The following is an 11,467-nucleotide window of genomic DNA, read 5'->3' on the forward strand; positions in this document are numbered from 1 at the left end:
CCGAGTGCTGGGATTAAAGGCGTGCGCCACCACCGCCCGGCCTACTTCTTACTCTTAATTATTATCACTATAACTATTAGAAAGAGTCTCTTAACTAGACAGGCTGAATGCAAATCATTTCTAAAATTCAGAGCTTATAATTAGCTTTGATAGTTCTGAGAGTTCTTTTGAAACAAGAGTCTATTTCTTTAATGGCTCTCTTAACTCTGGGATTTAGTGAGTTCTGTTGCTAAACAGTACTTTATGCATTCCAGATCTTCTACAAAAACTCTATTAAGAGCTATCTTAGTTTACAGCAAACCCAAAAAGAAAGAAAAGAGATAAGAAAAACCTTGCAAGGAATGTTCTGTTTCTGGATTGCTCAGCTGGTAACTCAACAGACAATTTTCCATCAGGAGTTAAAGCTGTATTTGCCATGAGTTCTTTTAACAATGCTGATGTTTCTGATAGATTTTTATGAGCCAAATATTTTCACCAAAACTGCTACTATTCAAAGGAGTCAAGAACATAAATAGGCTTTCATGTTTCATAGTCTTCATTAACTTCTCAACCCCTAATGATATTATTGTTAGCAGCTGTGATACATTCTAACTGTGAGTTATTTAACTAAGATTGCTCTCATAAACATTAGTGCATCCACTAAGCAAACATCCTGATTTAACATTGTTTTCTTATGAAGCAACTCTATTTTGTAAGACAGCTGGATTTTTTGAAGCTTGATCTCCATCTATAAAGCAGTTATTGCCGGGCGTTGGTGGCACATGCCTTTAATCCCAGCACTCAGGAGGCAGAGCCAGGCGGATCTCTGTGAGTTTGAGGCCAGCCTGGGCTACCAAATGAGTTCCAGGAAAAGGCGCAAAGCTACACAGAGAAACGCTGTCTCGAAAAACCAAAATAAATAAATAAATAAATAAATAAATAAATAAATAAATGAAGCAGTTATTCCTTTTTGAATGCCTGTTTCCTTGTCCCCTTATTAGATTTGAAAAGGAATCATTCATTGCAGGCTGTTTGTTCAAAAGGCAAAGAACTTTTTAATTGCCCATAAGTTTCTTCATATCTAAAACAATGTTCAGTGTACAGACTGCTTTCCCTTGCTTTTTAAGGGTTTTAAAGTGGCTTCTTTGCTCTTATAGGTAGCTTTTTGTCATCCAACTAGCGTAAAAATACTGCACAGCTGTTAGGGAAAATAAGGTATTTCCCCAAAGTAGCCAAAAAAAACCTGCACAGCTCCAAGTTTCATATTCTTATAATTTTTCCTTGGAACTAACATTCAACAACCTCATAGATGATTTTGCTCCTTCTTAATCTTTTAAAAGCTGTATTTTAAGTTTACTATGAACATTTTTTCGAGCTGAAAAAAGTTTTTTCCAGGTGATGTTGCTATTTTTAGCAGAAAACTACCTTTCCCAGAATGCATTTCTCTTATATCAGTCTGCTGTTATTCCATTTCCCATAGTTCTTTTCAGGTTCAGGAGTCAACTTCCTGTTCTGTTTTACTGAGCTTGCTTTCAAAGTTTTCATCCAGGAGTTGTATGTTAGAAGCGAGGATACAATGCTAACAGAGAGGGTTTCTGTCGCTTCAGGGGATTTTTGCATTAGGAGGATTAGGAGTACCTTTTCAGTTTGAACCAAGCATTTTGAACTGTCAACCATGGGAGATGGGAAGATTTCCATTTTCCCTGAACTGGCTTCAATAGACGTTTTTCTGGCCCCAGATCAGAATTGCACCTGCCCCACCAGCGTGCATTTGAGTTGGGCACTTCTGATACCAACTTCCTCGGGACATAGTGCATTTTCCTTAGCCAGACAGCACTTAAGAAACAAAGCACTTAAAACTTAAAAGCTTTACCACAGTTCCTTCAGAGAGAGTTTCTCCCAGACAGCTCTCAGTTTGGTCTCAGTTTATTCCCTCTGCCCCAGAAACTTTTCCTGATGCCACAGTGGCAGCTTTTCTGCTTCTGAAGGTAGAGGCTTTCCCCCCTGAATCTGCCTCAAACTCTAGCAGCTTTCCCAAGGTCTTGCACCTTCTGGGGAGGAATTTGTCCCTTCTCCATTTCCGTTTTCAGGGTCTGTGCAGCTTGTGTTCAAACCTCTGCTTTTTTATCGGGGAGGTTTTGTTATCCCTAAGCTCGCATTAGGACAGGTGCACCTCCCTAATCAGGCCTTCACCTGGCCCAGGTCCCCGAACCATGATTAAAAGCAACTTTAGGAGGAGAAAAGGATTTTTTTCCAGTTTACAGGGTATAGTCCATCACTGAGGGAATCGAGATTGCTTTCCTTTATCCATGTCCTCTCAGAGCTTATCACCAGAGGCAATTAACCCCTCAGGGCTACACTCCCTCACCTCACCAGGAGTCATTGGGGTAAACCGAAAACATTTGTTTTAGAAAGGTCCTTTTTCTGATAGGAAAGAGCTTTTCTCAGAGAGATTTCTTTTTGCAGCTGTGGATACTGTGTAGCCCCACCTATCAACCCAGGACTTGCAGGAAAGCTGGCAACTGTGCCGTTTCCACTGGCTTCGGCTTTGCCTGTATACTAGTAATCTCCCTGGGTCCTGCACTTTCCAGCCTCAGCTCTGCGCTTGCAGAAGCTGTTGACGAGTGTAGGAACCCTGGTATCTCCGAAATGCACTCAAACTTGGAGGTACTGGCTAGTTGCTTCTCAGTTGTAGGTTAGAAGCAAGGATACAATGCTAACAGAGAGGGTTTCTGTCGCTTCAGAGGATTTTTGCATTAGGAGGATTAGGAGTATCTTTTCATTCTGATAGATACTGAGAAACAAAACCCTTGATGCCTCAACTCAGCTGCAGCTGAAAGGCTTGGCTTTTACTGCTTTTACCACACAAACAGTTTCCTGCCCCATTGGGCACTCTGTAGCTTCTCCCAAGCATTTCCTCAGGGGATTCTGACAGTCTTTTACTGACTGGCTTGAAGAGACAGAACTTAGAAGAGAGGTTTTTGGGAACTCAAGCCCTGCCTCCCTCATTGCAGAGAGGATTTTTCTGGCTTGAAAGACAGGCAGAACTTAGAGAGGTTTTGCTTTTCTAAGAGGTTTGTTATTTTTCCTTAGAGTGCATCACAGGTGGTTTCTGGTAGTTGTCATTAACAGGTGAGTCTTATGTTTGCACTTACAGAAAGGAACTCAGAGAGTTCTGAAAGGCTTCTTGCCTTTTTTTTTTCCCCAAGAGAGAGAAAGACCATCAAGTTCATCCCAAACTTCTAAGCTTTGGCTTATTACCCCTTGTATTTTGCTTCAGGGAGAAATCACTTTCTCCCGCTGTTTGGACTTGGCATTTCAGCTGTCCCCAGTGTTGGTTAAATGGATGTTGGTTACGCTGTGGCATTGCTCCTCATGGCTGGCTGCCACCGGAGGCGGCCATGACGGCGGAGGAGAGTGCTGGTCGAAAGAATCACAGCCATGGTTACCTTTTTAGAGCTTTATTGGAAGGGGGAGAGAGAGGGGGAGTAGAGAGAGAGAGAGAGGGAGGGAGGGGGAGTGGGTGAGAGAGAGAGAGAGAGAGAGAGAGAGAGAGAGAGAGAGAGAGAGAGAAGAAGAAGAAGAAGAAGAAGAAGAAGAAGAAGAAGACAGACAGAAGGAAGGAGCAGAAAGGAAAGAGAGGGATGCACAGAGGGCCCACCCATTTTTTAGGCTGGGACACCATCACAGGCTGATGACATAATTAAGGACAGAATCCTTACAGTTGGAATATATTTTAGAGAGGTGATTGGAAGGACTTGATGGTTTCGGTATAGGCAAGGAGGATTTAGGGCTATATAATAGTGTTAGATGAGTCAGGAAGGCAGTGTCTAAGACAGGGTAGTTGTCAAAAGACAGATCTAAGCATAGAACTCAGAGAAAACTAAGATAATGTAAATATGAAAGTAATTGTCATGTCAATGACATCACAATCCAGGGACCTGTATGACATCACCTAAAAAGATAGTAGAAAGACAGGACCTGGACCTGAACCCCAAGGAGGCAGAGTCTATCAAGGATGTAGAGACAGAGCCAGCATGGATGCAAGCAATATGGGATACATTCTGCTGAGTATTTCTAATCTGCCTTGCCCTGTACATTCATTACCTTTCCTTGTTTATGAGGTATAACACTCTAGCTCTCAGACTTGTGGATTTTGGCTGGGTCTGACAGCTAGGGAGGCACAAATGAGAGATCAGAGAGCAAAAGAAAAAAAGAAATGAAAAGTGGAGGGCCATAGTACTCCCTTTTAATTTAAAATTTATTTTTTTTGTGAATTTCATGAGTACTGTATCCACATCATTTCTACCCCCTCCAAATCCTACTATTGTTCTGCCCAGATTAGGACCCCCAAAGAGACCACTGGAGACTGAAGATGTCCAGAATGCAATAGCAAGGTTTATTTCTGTTACAAGTCGCAACAGGGAACTCATCTCAAGCATTCACTGGCCGCAGCGCAGTGAGGCAGGGAGGAGTTACTCTTTCTTGGAGAAGTTAGTTTTTATAGGCAAAACCCACAAAATTTCTTAGAGGGGAGGGGGTTAGTAAGGGTCCATCCTTGATTGGTCCAGTTTTTCCCAGGCCTGGACTTTGTCTTATTCTAGCTTATCTGTTTGCCCTGTCAGGAGTTTTACAACCTATCTCCGGGGTCTGGTCATGTTATCTCCAGAGAGGGGCATAACGGTCCATAATCGTGGTTAATCGGTCACCATCAGACATCCTGACTCTGTTCTTTTGAAAACACCTGACTTCACCCTCTCCAGGAAGGGGGAACTGACTCAGTTCTATTTATTTTTAAGGTATCTCTTCCCTCAGCTCTTTTGCGTTTCTGGGAGAACTGTGTCTGGGCCTTTGGTGGGGGTCTTTCACTATGTCCCCTCACTCCCTCTCAAATTATTGACCTCTTCTTCAATTTTTACTGTTATGTATCTGAAAATATATGTGTACACACACACACATACACATGATGTGGTGTGTGTGTAAAACCTGCGGAGTCCATTTATTGTTGTTCTTTTGTGTATGCTTTTTGGCCTGACCACTTGGGGTTGGATAACCTACCAGGAGTCTTTTCTCTGGAGAAGACTGATTCCCCTTCTTCAGATTCCCCTTGATTGTCTGTAGGAGAGCCAAAACTCTTCATGGGGTGGCAATGGCTATGTCCCTCTGTCCCTTTCCTCTTACTAGGTGGCCCTATTTGCTTGGCTCAGCTCTCCAATTATTCTAGTGCTTCTTGCTGTTTCAGTTCCATGGAGAGGTGCTTGAGTGCTATCAAGCTTTTTGTGTTTGTGTCCTCTGAGACCCTATTCTTCAAGTAGCTGGCTTAGATGGCTCTGATAGAATACCATAAACTGGCTGTTGTAAGCAATTTTACCCTCTGTAAGCCAGGAAGTCTAAGATCTTGACAATATCTTCACATTGGATAGAGATGAAGGGACAGGCTGATGGGGTCAAGGGCTGTTCAGATTACCCATTTTTCTCAATGTTGCTGTGTGACAAAGAATTGAATGTTCTTTCCAGATCTAATGCAGCTCAGGCAGAAGCTGAGGCTCTCCCCCTAGTTCAGAGATGTAATGTTAAATTTTTCTTTCATAGTTTCAAGAGGGGTATTCTTCCTCCTGTTGTGGAATATTAATTTAAGATGTGTTACATTCATTTATGCTGTGGAATATTTGTTTAATGATGCAAAGATGTGTTGCATTCTGTTATGTTGCATTTGTTTAACTCTGTAAAGCTATGTTACTTTGCTTGCCTAAAACACCTAATTGGTCCAATAAAGAGCTGAACGGTCCATAGTTTGGCAGGAGACAAAAACAGGTGTGGCTGGAAGACAGAGTAAATAGGAGGAGAAATCTAGGGAGGATAGCAAAGAGGAGCATGAAAAGGAAGAAAGGAGGATACCAGGGCCCAGTCACTTAGACACACAGCCAGCCATGGAGTAAGAAGTAAGGAAAGATATATAGAATAAAGAAACATAAAAAGCCCAGAGGCAAAATGTAGTTAAAGAGAAATAGGATAATTTAAGTTAGAAAAGCTGATTAGAAACAAGCCAAGGAAAGGCCAGGTGTTCATCAGTAAGAATAAATCTCCATGTATTTATTTGGGTGCCTGGTGGTGGGCCCCCAAATAGTAAAACAAACAAACAAACAAGCCAAAATAGCTACATCCTGCTTTATAAGATTTAGAGTTGTTTCAGAATTGGAATACAGGAAAAAGGAGCAAATGAGCGAGGAAAGAAGTGTGTGCATGTGTGTGTGTGTGTGTGTGTGTTGTGGTGTGTATGCATGTGAATGTATGTGTGAAGGTATATGAGCATGCAGAAGCTAGAGGAAGATGTTGGATGTCCTCTATCACTGCTCACCTTATTTCCTGGACAAAGGCCTCTCATTATTTGGCTAGGCTGGCTGGCCCTTGAGTTTCCAGCATCTGCTTGTCTCTGCCCTATAACACTGGGGTTGTAGGCATAAACTGCCATGATCACTTTTTCATGGTGCTGGAGATTCAAACTCATGTCTTCTGTACTCTTACCCACTGAGCCATCTCCCTAGCTCTTAATAGTGTGTTTATTTACTAACACTGGCTGGTTTTCATGTCTGCTATTAAAGTAGACGTGCAAAAGCTGACCATGCTAATGGGTAGTTGTCTGTCGGGATTACAAGCACAATATCTTAATGTGAGCACTTTCTAGATGTTCTTTTGTGGTCTTCTCAGCCTCTGGTCCTTATGGCTGTTGCATTGATTCACATTGCTGAGGAGACCCTCTTGCTTTAGCTTCAGCTATTTTGGATGAGGTTCCTTCAAAATGGAATTCCCAGGTTTTTTTAGACAGTGAACTCATACATTTCTGTGCCACAGACAGGTGGGGTTGTAGCTTGTCTTAACTATTAGCTTCTGCCTCTCTGTCTGTCTCTCTTCTTCTCTCCTTCCTTCCTTCCTTCCTTCCTTCCTTCCTTCCTTCCTTTCTTCTTTCCTTCCTTCCCTTCCCATTCCCCTACCTTCCCTTCCCCTTCCTTCCTTCCTTCCTTCCTTCCTTCCTTCCTTCCTTCCTTTCCTTCCTTCCTTTCTTCTCTTTCCTTCCCTTCTCATCCTTTCCCTTCCCTCCCCTCCCCTCCTCTCTCCTCTCCTTTCCTTTTCCTTCCCTTCTCCTTCCTTCCCTCCCTCCCTTCCTTCCTTCCTTCCTTCCTTCCTTCCTTCCTTCCTTCTTTCCTTCCTGTGTTCTGCTTCTTGAAACAGGATCCAATTGTGCAGTACAGGCTGACCTCTCTCAGCATCTTCTTACCTTTGCTTCTCAAATGCTGATATTATAGGCAAAAGGCTATTAAACCTGGTGTTTTGCCTCTTTTCTTGCTCTGCCAGTTCAAGTAGGTCTAGTCAGTCTTTGCTGTTCACATTTTATGCAAGAAGCAATCACTAATTTCTATTTTTTATATTTTAAATTTTTGTTTAAAATTAAATTTTTGTGTATATATGTATGTGTGGACATGAACATGCACACACCAAGGCACATTATTGATATCGGAAGACAATTTCTTCTATAATGTGGGTTCCAGGAGTTTAACTCAGGAAGTCATCCTTAGTGGCAAGCAACCTTACCTGATGAGCCATCTTGCTGGCCCAGTAGTATCTAGTCTTAAATTTACCTGCTATGCAAACTTTGAAGCAGCAAGATAGACTATCACCCTCTTAGTTTGCATATCTAAGAGGGTATGAAAATGTTTACTACTTACACAGTAAGGCTCTGGAGGACAACAAGGCAGACTTTCAGAACCTGATCTGAAAGTGGTCTAAAAGTAGAGACAGGGGAGTAATCTGGGGTTTTTATTGTGATTTTAGGCAAGGGCTCATGTGGGGGCCCTATGCATGTATGGACAGAGGTCCTGTGTTTGTTTGTCCCACAGGTACCAAAGGAGGAATGATGTGAGCTTTCATATCAGCTTGCCCACATGCAGGGGAGGTAGAAGAGGAAGTAAGAAAATGTCTAGACAACCAGCAATCCCAACTGGACATGCTGGTGCATGCTTCTAATCCTGGAATCCACAAGACTGAGGCAGGAGGATCTCTACAAGTCTGAGGCCAGAATGGGCTACACTGTAGCTAGAGTTTTCCTGCCTGGCCCACAGTCAGGACAAATCTCTCTCACCTGCCAGTCCCACAGCCTCTCAGACCCAACCAAGTAAACACAGAGACTTATATTGGTTACAAACTGTATGGCCATGACAGGCTTCTTGCTAACTGTTCTTACAGCTTAAATTAATCCATTTCTATAAATCTATACCTTGCCACGTGGCTCGTGGCTTACCGGCATCTTCACATGCTGTTTCTCATCGTGGTGGCTGACAGTGTCTCTCTGACTCAGCCTTTCACTTCCCAGTTTTATTCTCCTCCTTGTCCCGCCTATACTTCCTGCCTGGCCACTGGCCAATCAGTGATTTATTTATTGACCAATCAGCAACACACTTGACATACAGACCATCCCACAGCACTACACAGAGAGTTTCAGGCCAAACTAGGTTACAAAAAAGACCACACCATCACCAACAAAAGAAATCAGCAATCCCATATCAAAATGGACTTAAATTTCATGATAGAGTCCTTTAGTTCTAGGAGCATATACCAGCTTTCTGAAAGCTCCTGTCTCACGACAACAAAGGTCTATTGCTTGGTAAATAAATGAGTGAATTTGGGGAAGATGCCAATTTTTTCCTCTTTCTCTGCCCCCTTGCTTGGTTTAACTGAGTGTGGGGATGGTTGGGTGTGTCCTGTCTGTCTTGTGGAGTGGGTAGAATGGCATGTTATTTCCAGGGAGGGTGGCAGCTCTTCTTCAACAGTTCTCCTTAATCCCACTTTCCAACATTAATGTTCTCATTCAGTTGGCATGGGTGCTGAGAATTTATTATGGAGCCTGTCTACTTTTATATTTTATAGAATGTTGGTAGTGGTATTTTAATTTGCTTCTGTTGCTATGATAAAACACCATGACAAAAAACAATTCAGGAAGGAACAGATTTAGTTCACCTATTTTTCCAGGTCATAACCCTTTATTAAGGAAAATCAGGTCAGGAACTCAAGCAGAAACCACAGAGGAACATTCCTCTTGTTCTCTCTGTCTGTCTGTCTCTCTGTCTGTCTGTCTGTCTGTCTCTGTCTCTCTGTCTCTCTCTCTGTCTCTGTCTGTCTGTCTATCTCTGTCTATGTCTCTCTGTCTCTCTCTGTCTCTGTCTGTCTCTGTCTCTGTCTCTCTCTCTCTGGTGCACATGAACGTATATGCATGTTAGCTTTCTTAAACCACCAGCCTAGGTATAAATCACTTGCAGTGGGATGGTCCTCCTACATCAATTAGCAATCAAGACCATTCCCTGTAGACCTGTCTGATAGATGCATTTCCCCAACTTTTCAGATTCTGGATCATGTCATGTTGACAGCTGAAATTGAATAGAAGTAGTGGTCATTAATTGTTTTCAGTTTTGATATCTTAGCAAAAACTCTCATTAAATGTAGTGGGCAGCTGTTCCAGCTTTGACCTGGAAGTACTACCCCCATTGAGTCTTCAGTAACTGTCACGCCTACAAGGCGGAGCCGAGAGAGGACCCCTGAAGACCTGAGATCTGAATGGGCTGGCTCTCTTGGTTCCTGGACCCTGGACACTGCAGGTGGACCAAGCAGAGTTCTCCAGAGAACACCACTGGACTGCACTGCACCTTTCCCAGACCCTGTAACCTATCCCTTCACTTGTAAGTTAACCCACAAAATAAACCTCCCTTTTAACTACATGGAGTTGCCTTAATATTTCTACCAATAATTAAACATGCTGTTTAATTAAAAGGTGGGAGGGAATGTGAGATTGGGCATAGATGCAGATGATTTGAAGGTTTCTCTCTTTGGTGAAGTTTGAGGCAGGGACAGCAGCTGAGATTAAGGGAGAAGAGAGAAGGTGTGTGACATTTAGAAGGAACTTATTTTAGAGGCTAGAAGAATGAATCTATTTTAGAAACAGCACCATCACCAGACAGCAGTGTTGTGGGAATTCTGTCATTTGGATCAATGACCGATGGGAACGGTTCTCTGAAGAGATATAACCCTTTAAGAATTCGAGAGGAGGGGATCTAGCTGGCAGTTTGGTTCCACCAGCCAAGGGCAGGGGTGGGGGATACTTGGGAAAAATTCCATGATCTATGAGGTGGGCTTGGAGACCTGCTGCCTCTCAGGACTGAAAGGTTGATACAATTTACAGCTTAGAGGAATTGGTTACAAATTGTTATTGGTTAGGGTAAGGAAAAACTACTGCTAGTATCAGAGGCTTTATGTTAGTACAGGTTTTTATGTATTAATACACATTTAGAGTTATTTTTGTTATGATATATGTTTAAAATATTGTAGCCATACAATATTCCAGACTATGGAGGGAAACCACAAGAAAGACTTCAGGAAAAGATTTTGTGTTGTCTGGAAAGTAAGAGAGAAGGCAGGAGACTGGAATAATGAAGAGAAGGGAAAGGAAAGAGGGATTTGTCTAAAGTCAAAATGTCTGGCTGAATCAAAGGAATGGAGATAAAAACCCTGACCTTAAAATATATAGAAAAGTTGTAGAAGGCCAGAGGGGATGTGAACTATATTTGCTTTGATTCTTCATACCTGCAAATACTGAATTTGAAAAGAAATTGTGAAGTATGTTGGGAATTTGACCATATTAGGTTAATTCTGGTTGGTTTGCTTCATTAAAAAAAATAGCTGGTGATATTTCACTCCATAATGTTTATGCTAGAAATGGAGCCATGATCTTTAAAGAAGGGAAGAGAACTGAGGTCTCATGTCAGACTTACTTAAAAATATAACATATAGCAAAGAATTACAGGTTAATAGTCACTCATGTTTGTCAAACTTACAGTTATGTTAGTTAGGTTTTTTAGGCATGCAGATATATGTTCCCAAATAGATAGGTGATCTTCAAACATTTCAAAGACTTAAAGAATATGGCATAGGGGTTGGGAATTTAGCTCAGTGGTAGAGTGCTTGCCTAGCAAGCGCAAGGCCCTGGGTTCGGTCCTCAGCTCCAGGGGAAAAAAAGAATATGGCATTTAAAATGTTTTCATAACTTAGAATTCTTTTGACATGAGACATGTCTGCTCCTGGTAGCTCCTATCTACTCCCAAGAGAATGATGGGCACCGAAGACACTCCATATGGCATTTGTTTTCCTTTTGGCAACTGGCCTATTGGGCAAGAAACTGCCCTTGCCTCCACTGCTGACAGTAAGTACACTGGCAGTCTGAACAAGCAGGACACAAAGAAAAGTGACTGCAGAACTTTGCCAAGACAGGGTAGGACAGTCCTTTAAATTTTCCTGCTTCTGAAAAAGGTCTGTCAGATATTCTAGGCCTATAAGCCAAAGTTGGATGCCCTAATGTTACAGAGAAAACTTGGGTGACTGTTCAGGTAGCCAGCTGTTTCTGTCATTCCTTGTATTTTTTGGAAGTTGCTTGTTTGCACTTCCT

At 42.2% G+C, this 11,467-nt stretch overlaps 1 long non-coding RNA gene across 1 annotated transcript; it reads left to right on the plus strand.

Moving 5' to 3' along the window:
* The first annotated feature begins 3,967 nt into the window (after positions 1-3,967).
* Positions 3,968-9,746, plus strand: LOC131920785 (uncharacterized). The gene is made up of 2 exons (XR_009381770.1): positions 3,968-4,073; positions 9,475-9,746. It is a non-coding gene; the product is annotated as an uncharacterized LOC131920785 (long non-coding RNA).
* The last annotated feature ends 1,721 nt before the right edge of the window (positions 9,747-11,467 follow it).

The sequence above is a fragment of the Peromyscus eremicus genome, chromosome 10 (assembly GCF_949786415.1).
Source record: "Peromyscus eremicus chromosome 10, PerEre_H2_v1, whole genome shotgun sequence".
Taxonomy (NCBI): Eukaryota; Metazoa; Chordata; class Mammalia; order Rodentia; family Cricetidae; genus Peromyscus; species Peromyscus eremicus.